Below are 12,736 nucleotides of genomic sequence, written 5' to 3' on the forward strand. Positions count from 1 at the left end.
TACTGGCTGGCATGTGCCAATATGCTGCCACAGCATAGCTGGGTACTTGGCTTGAGCCCCGCAAACAGTGAGGCACTTTCTAGAAAACACACAGTCTGTGTTAGGATAATCTCTGGATCTGCAGGGTGGAATGTGGGGAATGCCACTGTCTGCTGTAAGTCCCTGCAAAGCAAGTTCAGCTAATGCCAGCCACTGCAGTGCATCAGTGGAAATTAAACATCTTCACTTCTCTTCCCCCCCCCAAGGGTGGGGAGACCATCTCTCCCACCCCAGGCCTTTGTAATATTTTTCTCACCTGACCGTGTATACTCTATTGGCCACATGGAGTTGGGGTGGCAAAAGGATGAGACAAGCAGGTCACTTAATATAAAGGGATTTATTTGACAAACACCAAATGATTTCCTCTGTTCTCTCCTCCCCAGGTATAAAGGAGGGTGAGATAGATATCAAAATTTAGAAATGTCTTGTATTAACATCTAGCCTTCCCTGTTAGCAGCATAAACCTAGCAAGCGGGTCGCAGCTGTAGAAATGTTCAGAGAGGTGATGGGTGTGGAGATTAGCCTGATGCTGTCTGAGAAGGTGAAGTGTACCTGTCCCTGGTGGGTGGGAAGAGACATGTACTAATCTCTCCATGACGGTGTCCTCGCACAATTGCTGCAATTAAGTATTTAATGTCAGCCAGTCTGGACTTCTTGAAAAATTCCCCTTTCTAATCTATACTTGAACAGCATGATTTAGGTCCCAGCCATCTCATTGTGCGCATTGTTATATAACAGCAATCGGCAATGACCTTGTTCCAGCTTGTTTTGCTATCCTATGATGCACCGCTCCTAGCTGAGCTGGGCGGGGGGAGATGATGATAAAAGGGCTCAGTCAACCATGTGTAACATCCTCTCTCGCTGTCAATGCAGCGCATTCCGCCTGTCATACCCCATCACATTGGTTTAGACAGGGGGACACAAGTGCAGCCAGTGATGTGGAAATTGCTGTCTGGAAACCTCTTGTTGGAAATCTCATAAGCAGGGTGACTAGTAAGCTACCAAGGTGGATTCTACCCCTGGCCTGGGAGGATGCCTTCTAGCCTTTCAGCCTCAGTTCCTGCAGATCCTACTTTATGATCTCGCTTCTGTGTAAAGTGGGAGACATCCCACTGAAGTTTAGATTCCAGCCTCCCGTATGGAAGTAGGTTCCCCAGCCTTCTGTCACGAGCTCTGGTAGAGCTGCAGGGAGAAGTTCTAGCCTTTCATTTAGTAGCTTAGTTACATGTAGTGGAAGGGTGGAGCAAGGACAGGTGCTGGGGTGGTCAGTGGATGGGGTAGGACTTCCCAGTTAAAAATCCATTGGCCCAAACGGGTATAACTCCATGAGAAACTCTGGAAGGGGTGTGACAGCTTCACCTACTCAAGGTCTCTGGACAGCAACTACAGTGAGAGGCTAGGAAAAGCAAGACAGGCCAGAGAGCATGTACCGAGCGATCCCTTTCAAGCCAGCACAAAGCAAGTTGGGAGATGCTTCTCGCTACCCTTTTAGCATGGATCCAGGAGAGCAGCGTGAGGGAAGCCTGTGACTAACCTTCTATTACAGACCAAGGAAGGAGGATGTAGCTGACCCTAGTGTGAGAGCAGGACTGGAGAGTGATGCTGTTTGTACCTAATGGATGTCCCCTGTGCCCCAGAGTGAATGCCAGTGCCCAAGACCTGGTCCCCACCACCACCTCAGAGCTGCAGGAATCTCCTTCACTCTGGAGCACTCCATCCATGCAGCTGAGCCTCACGGTTCTGGTGGGGTTCTAACTGGGTCAGTCATTTGGCGGACACTGTAGTAGGACAGACTTAGCCCCATGATGGCCAGGAATAGAGCCAAGTGATTCACCAGACGGTCTTTAGGTTCGGACTCCAGCCCCCTGGCCAGCTGCATCTGTGAGAGGAGAAAGGCAGCTTTTTAGAACAGGTGAGGCAGATGGTCCCAGCAGATGGAGGGGAGAGGAACTTGATCGTCTCAATGCTTGAAGGACAAGGGAAGCCTGTCTCCCATCAACCCCTGTGGGTTGTGAACTTGAAGAAACCCCATATTCCTTGTGGATGGCAGGAGTCTGTATCCAGTGATCTGCACCAATTAGAAATGGCTGCAGTTATATCTGCAGTGCAGGCTTTCCTTCAGCTAGGGGCCTGCCACAGGGGAAACCTTTCCTGGTATGCAGACAGCAAGGAACACCAGCTGACCATTCCTGGCTAATACGCAGTTATGTCCATTCAAAGCCACCCCAGGAAATCTTAGAAAGTGTTCTCCATGCACGGCTCCCTGGATGATGGGATTTAATATGCGAGTGGCAGGTGCTGTCACTTCTGACCAAGAGGCTGTCTGTAAATTCTTCAACTCTATACTCTAGCGGAGTGAACCCTGTTGCTGAATATATCTAGGCATCGCTGCCCTTCTGTGTGGAACCATTATCTCAGCCCTAGCGACTGTGCTCCAAATTAAGAGCGGATCAGGGTTTCTCTTATGCTACAGTGGAAGGTGTCTGTTTCTCAGCTGTGTTCTCATTTGGGATGGGGAATCCAGGCCCCCGTGGCCCCGAGAACAGAGTCTGGGTCTGAAATGCAGCCTGCCCATTTTGATAACCAGCTCTTCCAAAAGAGAGATTTTCTGTGGTGCAGTGTCCTAAGTGGCAAGGTGGAGGAGAACAGACAGACAAAGCCTGCAACAGTTTTCACAGGAGTGGTTCTGTCCCTTTCAAAGCGGGGATGACCGGAACAATAACCATCTGCTCTGCAGGTACTGCCAGTGAAGCCATAATAATGCCCTGTGGGGAAGGCGTTACCCTGCACTTTACCAGCTAGAAATGCTGACTTGTTAGAGCCAGCACCGTTCCTTACGTGGAGCCCTTTAGGCAAACGCCCCTCCGTTCTGCTCCTGTGAGCAGAGCTTCTAGCCTGAAGCTAGCAATCTGAAACCTGCATACACCTGGTGGGTGATTGCCACTTTCCTCCCCACTCATGCTCATGGCCTCCCAAGGCAGGGCTTGCCATCATACACACTATACCCCCCGTAGAGCAGGTGCAGTTAGATCTCAGTGCCACTGATGATGCCCCTGGTCCCACTATGCCCCCATCAGCAGCATTGCTGCTTAAAAGCGGAAAATTCAGTTGCAACTCCACTCTGAGCTATTAGCTCCATCGGGAGAGGGAGACTGCCGCTGCATCCTACAGCCAGTCGCTGGCAGAAATGGGAATGGAGCCCAGGAATGCTGGCTCCCAGTCCCTTGCTCTAACCACTAGCCCACGTTCTTTAAGCTGCTCTGAGTCTTATTCTCTTGCAGGACTGTGACTGTGCCTGCCTGTCCGCATAAGGCTGTGTGCTTGGGATGGGTTGAAGGAGGAATCGGCAAACTGGCCTTATCCTGGCCACTGGTATGGACAGCAGAGAGCAGTTCCTTCTCCTGTGTGATGCTGCATGATCAGTGCTGCAGGGACATTTGCTCTCCGCTCACGTGTGTCTATGCAGTGTCCTATGTAGGGCATCACCGCTCAGGTGGCACAGAGTGTGCCTGGCACCCATGGAGCCAGCGTGGGCAGGCTGCCTGTTGCCAGGCCTGGCTCAGGACGAGCTGATGAGGCAGGGGTAGGGCAGCCCCGTGAGGGTGCGGGGAGGCATTAGCACCTCAAATTTTGATCTGTCGGAGCTGGGCAGCGATTGCCACTGCGTCTGGGTGATGGAGGCAAAGCGGCCTCCGCACAGCTGTGGGCCCCGTACCTGTAAGTGCAGCTGTTCACAGAGCTATAAGCTGGGGGCCGGGGATGGCTCAGCAGGGCTGAGATGTGCAAAATGCCTGGGACCCACGGGCGCAAATCACAGCAGGCTCAACGCACTGTGAAGTCAATCAGAGGAGTTGGAGGTAGTTTAGTGAGTGTGGGCCCACCAAGTCCTGGCTATTCCGCGTGGACTCAGGCTCTGTTCAGAAGAGCGGGCAGTTGCTCCAACATCCTTGATTAAAATGTCCCCTCTCCTAACGGTGTGGCAGTTGGCTGCCTCCCTCTCCCCCAGAAGAGGCTCCAGGGATTCCTTGAAGCACTGAGGTACGGGCAGGGGCTACGGAAGTGCCAGATATTGATCCTCGACAAAACAGGGAGGGCTGGTGCACTCGATGGGAACTAACTCTCGGCTTCGGGTCGAAAACACCAAGGCAGACAGGAGGAGAGAGGCAAAGGGATCGACCCTATCGGAGCTACAATTCCCAAAGCGCCTCAGGCCCCGGGATTGCTCTGCTCACTGGACAAGAGAGGGTTCAGGCCTGGAACTGGATCCCAGGAAGATCAGTGAGGAATAGGGGGAACAGAGGCATCAATAAAGGATCATGGACTGGCTGGAGTATCCAAGCAAACCAACAGCCCTACTGGGGGGTGTGTGTGTGGGGGGGAGTGTTACCTGGAGCAAGCGGAAGTACCCCGGGGTTAAGTGCCTGAGGCGGATGATCATGGCTCCCAGAAGGAGGAAGGGTGGATGTCGGGTGCCGTCTTCTGCTTGTAGTCAGGCAGTTTCACAGACTTGCCTTGACTGCCTCCGGCTGTAGGAGGAAGATGGGCAGAGTTGAAGATCAGGGAGGCTGTTCAGGAACCAGAGGTAGCAGAAAACAGTCTCCACCCAGATTAACAGCCATAAAGACGTGTTCTTTGGCCCACGGAAATCACTGGGAAACAGCCTGCCCCCCTCGCTCCCCCAACCTGCTCCAAACCAGCGTTTCCAAAATGCACCCCCAGCCCAATGGCTGAGCGCTCCATCGTTAGGCCAGGATTAGAATCATGTAATTAGTGTTTCCCCTTAGATGCTCCTTCCCAGTCCCCAGCATTGGCACTTATACCCCAGGCTGCCGCTAATGGCCTTTCCCCAGGCTTGGGGGGAGAGGAGCATGTGTTTTCTCCCCACCCCATTTTGTGATGGGAATCCCTATCTAAATTCCCCTTCGCTCTGAACCAGTTCCTGGACCCCAGCCTGTCCATCCCCCAATAGAAACAATTTCCTCTCAATGCAATGGGGATGGGTTTCATTGTTGATCGCTTACCTGTGTTGGACTCCAGTCCCTGAGTGCCAGGCAGCAGGACTGGCAGGCAGCTGTGTTGTGACGCTTTTAAATATTACCCACACACACACCCGCCCTGATGACGATCCCAACCACAGCCAGCCCCGGGAGCAGCTGTCACAAGAGATCAGCGCTCGCTGCTTCGCCGAGCGCATGCGAGAGAGACACTGAGAGGGAGAGGCATCTGCCCGGCAAGAAAGCGTTTCCTACTGAATATATCGTTCTGGAATCTCCTCCAGTGCCCGCTAAAGAGGGGCCAAGCAGGAGGGAAGCAAAGAATCACACTGGGCACGAGAGAACGGCTGGGGGCTTCGCTTGAAGGTTACGGATCTGGAGAGATGAGGATGGAAACATCTTACAAGTACCAACAGGGGGCGCCCTTGCCTGGCTGGGATCCAGCTGCCTTGTGGGAAAGGTGTGAGATGCCGGATGGAATGGTGCTGTGGTTAAAGCACTGGGCTGGGACTTGGGAACAGGGATCCGGCATGAAGTCTGAACCTCACGGTGAGCCGTTGGGATGGGTTGTGCCTGTCCAGGCCCCAGTGCATGGAAACTTTCTAATCACATCACCAAAGCTGAAACTCACTTTCCGCCCCACGCCAACCCCCAGCTACTTTCCCAAGCGGTTTAGACGGCTGGAGATTATCTCATGAAAACAATCCCAGCAGTAGACGGGGGTCAAATTCACGACAGCAGCAGCCTTAATCTGAGTCAGCATGGGAAATCCAGAAGCACAGTGACAGATGCTGATAATCCGGCCTTGCTCCCTGGGGAGGAGGGGCAGACAATTGCTGCAGGACAGGAGGAGCTGTGTATGGAAGCCCTGGGTTAAAGGAACATGGAGGGAGCATCTTCCCCTCCAGGCCCAGGAGAGGCTGGAGCCTCCAGATCAAGGTGAGAGCTCACTGGTGATGTGTTGGGGTGGGAGGTGCATGTCCAGAACTGGGTGAGCATCAAGAATGAATTCCCCTTTGTCAGTGAAGGGTGAAGCAGCTGAAGACTGAATTCCTTGTCCATCCCATGACAGCTGCGTCCTTCCAATGGGGGGATGGCTTCCGAGAGAGGAGCAGAATTGAAAGAACATGGGGCGTGAAGGAGAGATCATCAAACGGCTCCAAGGGTTCTGGGAAAGGGTGAGGAGGACAGTAGGAGCCGTGGTGGGTGAAAGGAAGTGTGGTCTAATGGACTGGACACCCAACCCAGACTTCCTGTGTGACCGTGGGTGAGTCACTCGATCTCCAGAGCACGCATGGTAATGCCATGAGCCTTCCTCGCGGAGAGACCCATGGCACCAGACCCTGCTCCGTAGGTGTCTGCTTCACAAAAATCACAACACACCTGGTGCTAGCAGTTCCCTGTGCGTCCGGGCAGCAGAAAGGCCAAGGGCTGACTGAACTCCCCTTTCATCGTGTGAGGGGGGCGCTCCTGAGCAGGCCCCAGGCACTCCAGCAGGGCAGGGTGGGAGAAGCTGGCAGTGCGGGTGCCCCTGCTCTATAGTCTGTGTCTACACACAGAGCCTCTGCCGGCATAGCCCCCGAGCGCAGCACAGACTCAGCGTGCACTGACAGAAGGAGGGTTTTGCTGGTGTCGGAACACCACCTCCCCGAAAGTCCTTAGCTGTGGCGTCAAAAACCCTCTTCCGTTAACATAGCAGCATCTACACTGGGGTTTTTTAGCTACGTCGGTCAGAGGTATGGGTTTTCACTTGCCCTGGCTGACAGAGCTATGCCAGTATAAGGTTTCAGTGTCGATGAACCATAGGCAATATCAGCCACCCGTCCCTGTCCGTCCTGCACCTTCCACCCGCATTCCCTTCACTTGAGGGCAACTTCTAATCATAAAACCTAGTGCTTCCCATCAAAGGAGGTCAATGTAATCAGCCCCATTTTACAGACGGGGAAACTGAAGCACAGAAAGAGGCCCAAACTCACCCAGCAACGGCGCTCGGCATAGAACTCACCGCTCCGGAGTCCCAGGCTAATGCTTTAGCTGCTGCTACTCTGAAGAGAAACCTAAAGAATACAGCCAAAGCCGCCTCTCTGATTAGACAGGTTTGGAAAACGCCCCTGCAGATATTGGAGCGTGGAGCTGGACAATCAGCCGGACGCCCAGCCCCTTCTATCCCTGTCTGATCCTCCCTTTGTATTTACAAAAGCAGAATAAAGCGCCTACCGATGCAAAACCTGAGCTCAGAACAATTGCTCTAGGCCAGTTCTCAGACAGGGCTCCTAGCCTGCAGCGGAGTGGGTGGGGTAAAGCTCCCTACTGGAGTCAGCCTGGCGAGAAATGCGGGTGTCTCCCTATAACAAGGCAAGGAATGTGCCAACTGAAGTGCCTGAAAGCAAATCGCCTGTCGGTATATCCTCAGGAGGCTCCTAGGGCGTGATGCCCTGTAATGATGGGATGTCGGGCTTTCCTGTCCTGGGGCTAGTTCCTAGGGAGCTAGATTGTTAAAGGTATTTAGGTGCGTAAAGATCAGGCCCTAAGGGACTAAGAGCCGCAGTTCTAAAGCGTCTGTGGAATTGGTTCCCTTTGCCATGGTTTGTATTAGTGGAGCCTAGCAGCCTCGGCCAAGATCAGGGCTTGTTTGTGCTACGACCTGGAGGAAGAGACCGTCCTGCACCGAAGAGCTTGCCACTGAAATAGACAAAGAGCAGAAGAAAGTGTCATGAGCCCCATTTGACGGGGGGACCGAGGCACGGCGGGATGAGGTGACAAGATCATGCAGGGGAGTCCATGGTAGAGCTGGGAACCGGAATCCCAGCCCAGGACCTTACCTACAAGATCATCCTTCTGTTCTGGGGAACTGCTGCCCTCTACTCATGAGGAACCCCCACCACAGGACAGCGATTTTGCCCCCTCCTCCGTTCCTTGCCAGACTACAGACAAACCTCTCCTCCTCCTCCCCCTGCAGATCTCAGACGCCGAACACCCCAAGCGCATGCTACAAACAGTCTGCCCGGCAGGGTGACCAGTATCTGCAGCACCACTGACCACACAGGAGGGAAGATACTGCTGGGTGAGTGCTCAAGGGGTCTGTAGATGACTTCCTAGAGGAGTCATGTGGCTCTTCCAGCCTGGATCCAGTGAGCGACTGGAGCTGGCTGCAACAGCCGGATCTTGCAAAACCTTTCGGGAGCTGAGCTGACTTCAGTGGGGCCAGCTCAGGTGAGGAAGGTCGACTTGCCTGGGAGAGGCTTTGCAGGGTCAGGGTCATCTCTGTTGGTGCATCTCGCAAGCTGACCTGCCCCTTCGCTCAGCAGAGCAGCAATGTTTTCCAAAGGGAAAAAGAACAGAAAAAGTGGGCAACTCGACCTTCCTGTGTGGGACTCCCGGGCTGGCCTGCAGAGCCCTGAGCGGGGCTGTGGAGCTGCTAAGGGGAAAAGTTCCCCCCCTGTGTAACTAAGAGATCTGGAGACCGCCCGGGCAAAGAGCAGAGTGAGTGGGTGGGCGTGAGGCAGTGCTGGGGGCAGGAAACTCACTGGGAGGGTGTGTGCGTGTGGGAGAGGGCTTGACAAGACCGAACAGGGAAGGGGAGTTCTTGCATGGGAGAAAGTACTGTGGGGGCGGGGGAGAAGATGGAGAACAGAGTTGAGTATTTTGCGGACATTATCTCAGGACTGTCATTGACTGGCACAGCCAGGCCTAACATGGATGAAGCCTGTAGGCCTGGGAAACAGGCAAGTATTATCTCCATTTATAGAGGGGGAAACTGAGGCACAGAGAGGGCGAGTGATTTTCCCAAGGTCAAAGAGGAAATCGTTGTCAGAGCAGGGATTAGAGGTCCTGGCACCCAGTCCTATGCTCAGACCATGCCGCTTTCCTCAGTGGAGATCCTGCCTCTGATGGGACGGGAGAACAAAGAACCCAGTGAGGATCCGGGGAGGGGGGATTAAGGTGGCAGCTACGTGCACTGCCGAGGTAGGTGTGTGTGTGTGTGTGTTTGGTGGGGGGGGGGGAGATGCACAGCATACAGGGTACTAGGAAAGAGGTAACACGCCACTCCTTCAAATCTTTGCTGCAGAGAGGAGGCTAGTCCAAGTGTTACAGAGCCAATGCAGCCCTTCAGTTGGAACTCCCAATGCAATTAGGAGACTTGGACTCCAGGGTGCGCTGCTTCCACAGAACCAAACAACATCCAGAGAAATGATTCAGGTCTTTCCCAATACTTTAGCTAGAGAGTGAATTTACCATATGCTTTGTCCTCCGCTGACATGCTTCACTAGGATTGCAAAACACTTTTCAAGCAGATAAGAATATCTCCTCACAACGCCACGTGAGGTGGGCAAGCATCATTAACCATCTTGTATAGATGGGGAAACTGAGGCACAGTGCGGTGATTTGGCCAAATTCATTTTGGTGCCAGGAACAGAATCCATATCTCCTGACTGACCAGGCCTAGTGCCCTAACCACTAGACAAGGCTACCTCCCCTTTCCTCACTGGTGTGTTTGGTTTTAGATAACCTTATATTTTAAAATGCACCGGCTCCTGGATCCTTACAGGGGCCCCCTGGTGCTCCTGAGCAGGGAATAGCAGCAGCAAACCGGTTACATTTGTTTCCTTTAGAATCAAGGTTTTGACCTGGAAGTGTGAGCAAAGAGTCTGCAAGCCAGGCCCGTCAGAGCTGTCTCCCGCAAAGGGGAATCCGGAACGGTCACTCTAAGTCTGAGCAAGGATCCTTGGGTCTGGGTCATCCTTGGGATTGTCCAACTCAAGCCTGCTCTTCTCAGCAGCTACCTCATGGCAGCTTTGTGTTAGAGGCAGAATTTCATTGGCCTTTTGTTTCTTGAGTGACGAGTTTCTTTTGTGACAGGAAGATTTGGGCCAAAGTTCTTGGAAGTGGCCTCTGATTTTGGACGCCCGACGTGAGACACCTCATGCCTGATGTTCCCATAGTGAGGAGGGGAGGGGAGAGCAGTACTGGGAGGGGGAAAGTAATCCGTTGCAGGGGATGTCATGAGTAACCCCAGCAGAAAGTCTGGGACCTTGTTACCTGGATAACTGCACTGAGCAGGTGTGGAGGAGGCAGGTCTATATTAGAAGGGGAATCCTTTATTATCGCTGATTGTAGTGCAGACCTAAGAGAGGAGGTAGCTCTGGGAAGCTATTGCACTGAGAAGAGAAAGGGGGGGGGGTAGTTGTGCCCAGGTGGGGAAGGGGAAGCCTGTTGCGGGGCTGGCTGCAGTGACCGCAGGGTCTGAGAGCAGCTTTGCCTCGGAGCAGGACTGTGCTGGTGGGGAAGGTCTGGGCCCCTTTCGCATGGCTGATGGAAATGAGGCAATGCACAATCAAGGGCTGCAAACTCCACAGAGAGCTGACCCTAGCCATGTGTAGAGCGTTGGCTGGACAAGTAAAACAACCCCCTGGTGTAGAAGTGTAGCACTGGTATAAAGTGGGGCTTGCGCTGGCTGGCACATCTCCTCTGAGGGTTTACACTGGCCCAACTATGTTGGTGCAAAAAACCTTAGACTTCACTAGAAAGCACTTAACACTAAATGGAGAGGATTTATATGCATGATTACAGATGCTCTTCTGTGAAACGCTTATTTGCTTCCCCTCCAGAGGTCCTGGAGAGTTGAACTGTGCATGCCACTGTGCCCACCATTGTAATGAAGGAGAAGCTGTATTTAGCAACTTGGATTCCAGCTCTATTTATGAGGCTCCAAGATACTGCAGAGTCTGAGAACAGACTGAGGACGGTTTTTCTGGAGACCTCACCAGCTTCTGAAGAGCCGTAGTGAGGGTGCGTGCAACAACGTGAGGGATCATGCTTAGCCGTTCCTGGGGTTGTTAGTCAGAGGGGATCCGGTTAGGGTAAAGCCTTCCAGAGAAGATTAGGTGAACTCGGAATCTGACCATCTTTAGGGATGTATATTTAGGAAGTGTAGTGGTTTCCTAAATATACATCCCTGAAGGCATGCCACCATAAGTGACACTTACAATTCAGACACCCCTTTTGGTCCCGATCACCTACCAACTCCCACAAAAAACCAAACCCTAACCCAAGCAGAGTTTAGACCCCAAAGAGGGAGAAATACTAAAGACTCCATGAAGTTGCTATTGATTTTACGTGGAAGAAGCTCAGATACTATGATGTTGGGCAACAGTATAAAACCCTAAGGTAAATAGATAGTAAATGAGACCCTGATTAATGTCCAGGAAATATCTGTGGATGTTAACAACACCCCCTTGATGTGCAATAATCCAACAGGATCTGAAAACAAGGACACTGACTCTGCTAAGATCTGGGATGTGCACTGCTAACTCTTGTGACAGGTCTTTTGATGATCTTGACAAACTGGAGAAATGGTCTGAAATAAACAGGCTGAACATCAATAAGGACAAATGCAAAGTATTACACTTGGGACGGAGTAATCAACTGTACAGATACAAAATGGGAAATGACTGTCTAGGGAGGAGTACTGCAGAAAAGGATCTGGAGATTATAGTGGATCACAAACTAAATATGAGTCAACACTGTTGCAAAAAAAGCAAACATCATTCCGGGCTGTATGAGCCGGGGTGCTGTGAGCAAGACACGCGAAGTACTGCTTCCTCTCTACTCAGCACTGATAAGGCCTCAGCTGGAGTCTTGTGTCCTGCTCTGGGCACTGCGCTTCAGGAAAGAGGTGCGCAAATTGGAGAAAGTGCAGAGGAGAGCAACACAAATTATGAAAGGTCTAGAAAACATGATCTACATGGAAATATTGAAAAAATTGTTTAGTCTGGAGAAGAGAAGACTGAGGCGGGGGACATGACAACAGTCATAGGCGCCGACTTCTAATGGTGCCCGTGGGTGCTCGAGCCCCCTCTGCCTCCGGCCCCGCCCCGACTCCACCCTGCCCAGCCCTCATTCCAACCCCTTCCCCAAAGTCCCCACCCCAACTCCGCCCCCTCCCTGCCCCTATTGGACTCCTTCCCCAAATCCCCGCCCCGGCCCTGCCTCCTCCCCTGAGCGCGCCACGTTCCTGCTCCTCCCCCTCGCTCCCGGAGTTTGCTACAGCTGTTTGGCAGCGGCAAGCGCTGGGAGGGAGGGGGAAGGAGCGGGGACAAGGCGCGCGCTCAGGGGAGGAGGCGGAGAGGTGGGGGGGGCGGGGCACCCACTAATTTTTCCCCACGGGTGCTCCAGCCCCGGAGTACCCACGGAGTTGGCACCTATGATAACAATCTCCATGTATGTAAAAGATGGTTATAAAGCGGAGGGTGATGAATTTTTCTCCTTATCTACCGAGGACAGGACAAGAAGCAATGGGCTTAAATTGCAGCAAGGGCGGTTTAGGTTGGGACATCAGGAAAAACTTCTTTTCCGACCGGGTGGTGAAGCACTGGAACAAATTGCCTAGGGAGGTTGTGGAATCTCTGTCACTGGGGGTTTTTAAGAACCGGTTAGACCAGTGATAATCAGACCTCAGAGTCACAGTAGTGTGAATTCCGTGTTTCATTTACTATTTATATATACTGTATATGATTCTCACAGCAAAATGACTGACTCAGTGTTATTATTTTATCAACTACAATTGGGTAATAACATAGTAAAAGCCCCCTGATTGGTTAAGAACTTAGATTGGTTAATAATTAAATCACACAGTGTTTTGATATCACATGCTGCAAAGAGCCACCGGAGACCCATTAAAGAGCCACCTGCAGCTTGCGAGC

Source organism: Natator depressus, chromosome 19 (genome assembly GCF_965152275.1).
Source record: "Natator depressus isolate rNatDep1 chromosome 19, rNatDep2.hap1, whole genome shotgun sequence".
Classification (NCBI taxonomy): domain Eukaryota; kingdom Metazoa; phylum Chordata; order Testudines; family Cheloniidae; genus Natator; species Natator depressus.